General features: G+C 42.2%; 1 pseudogene; it reads right to left on the bottom strand.

Moving 5' to 3' along the window:
- Window positions 1-376: 376 nt before the first annotated feature.
- LOC124989593 (40S ribosomal protein S2-like) lies at window positions 377-1248 on the bottom strand (annotated as a pseudogene).
- Window positions 1249-1985: the final 737 nt, after the last annotated feature.

Below are 1985 nucleotides of genomic sequence, written 5' to 3'. Positions count from 1 at the left end.
AGTCAGGTATTAAGCCAACATGATGAAGATTTGGGCCTACTTTTCCTTCTTCTTAGGTTCAGGTCTCTGGTCTAATTCCTAGGTCTTTGATCCACTTTGAGTTGAGTTTTGTGCAGGGTGAGAGAGAGGTTTAATTTCTATCATATTGCTACATATGGATTTCCAGTTTTCCCAGCATCATTTGTTGAAGAGGCTATCTTTCATTCAATGTATGTTTTTGGTACCTTTGGTATGAGATAAATGTATTTATGTGGGTTTTTTCTACATGTCAATTTTTGTGCCAATACCATGCTGTTTTTGTTACTATAGTTCTATAGTATAGTTTGTTTAAAGTTTCATTAACCTTATTTATTTATTTATTTATTGTATGAAAGCCCTATGTTGTAGCCACAGCTGGAACCTGGATCCTCTGTACAGAGACTCTGGTGTGGATTTTCACAAGATGGTCAGTGAATTCCTGATAGGAAAACTTGGTGAACATAGTCTTTTTCCAGAGATCAGGAGTCAAATAGCTGTATGTCCTGGAGATGGCGTCAAAGGTGGCCTTAGTGAAATCACCCAAGGTGGCAGTGCAGCCCCTGGCAGAAGTGTAGCAGTCACAGTATCAGCCATCAGCAGCAGCTTCTTGGGCATGGGGACTGAGACAATGCCAGTACCTCTGGGGGCAGGGATGAGCTGCACCAGCACAGAACCACAATGTCCTGTCACCTTGCGAGGGACAATGTGGGGCTTTCCAATCTTGTTCCCCCAGTAGCCTCTCTGCACAGGAACAATGCAGAGCTTGGCCAGGATGATGGCCTCTTGGATCTCAGTGGCTACCTCCTTGGAGCACTTTGCTCCCAGTCGAACGTGACCATTGCCATCCCTGATAGCTACAAATGGCTTGAACCTGTCTGCTGGCCAGCATGGTCTGCTTCTGAACAGGCATGATCTTCAAAACCTCATCCTTGAGTGATGCCCCCAGGAGAAAGGCAGGGATCTTCAGACTCCTTGATGGGCAAAGAGAAGAGATAGAGCTCCTCCAAGGACTTGATCTTCATATCCTTGACCAGGCGGCCCAGCTTGGTGACTGGTATCCACTCCTTCTGTCTTTTCTCCACATGCCCCGTGGCCCCAGCCCAGCTTGGCCCCAACCATGACCTCAGCTGGGAGACTGCTGCTGAAACCTCCATGGGGGCTGCCACTGCCACTCATTCTGGGGCCCCTTGGTCCTCTGGGATCTCCCACTGTGCCAGCATCATCTGCCATTTGGTGTTTTCCCAGAGAAGAAGCAGTACTATAGTTTAAGTTCTGGTATTGTGATGCCTCCTGCTTCACTCTTCTTGCTAAGGATTGCTTTGGCTATTCTGGGTCTCTTATTTTTCCATATGAATTTCATGACTGCTTGCTCTATTTCTATGAAAAGCAACATTGGAATTTTAATAGGCATTGTCTTAAATCTGTATAACAATTTTGGTAGTGTGGTCATTTTGAAATATTAATTCTGCCTGTCCAAGAACATGGGAGATCTTTCCATCTTCTAAGGTTTTCTTCAATTTCTTTCTTTAGTGTTCTGTAGTTTCCATTGTAGTGGTCTTTCACCTCTTTTATTAGGTTGATTCCCAAGTATTTTATTTTATTTTATTTTATTTATTATTATTATTTTTTGAGTCTATTGTGAATGGGGTAGTCTTCCTAATTTCTCTTTCAGAGGATTCATCACTGATGTGTAGAAATGCATTTGATTTATGGGTATTGATTTTATATCCTGTTACTTTGCTAAATTCATTTACTACCTCTAGAAGTTTCCTAGTGAATTTTTTTGATCTTCTATATATAGAATCATGTCATGGGCAAATAGGGATAGTTTGAGTTCTTCTTTTCCTATTCATATCCCTTTAATTTCTTTCGTCTGTCTGATTGCTCTGGCTAGAGTTTCAAGGACTATGTTGAATAGAAGTGGTGAAAGAGGGGGATCCCTGTCTTATTTGTTTTTAGAGAAAATG

Source organism: Sciurus carolinensis, chromosome 7 (assembly GCF_902686445.1).
Source record: "Sciurus carolinensis chromosome 7, mSciCar1.2, whole genome shotgun sequence".
NCBI classification, from domain to species: domain Eukaryota; kingdom Metazoa; phylum Chordata; class Mammalia; order Rodentia; family Sciuridae; genus Sciurus; species Sciurus carolinensis.
Note: the sequence above shows the minus strand (reverse complement) of the source record. Positions and strands in the feature narration are given on the sequence as shown.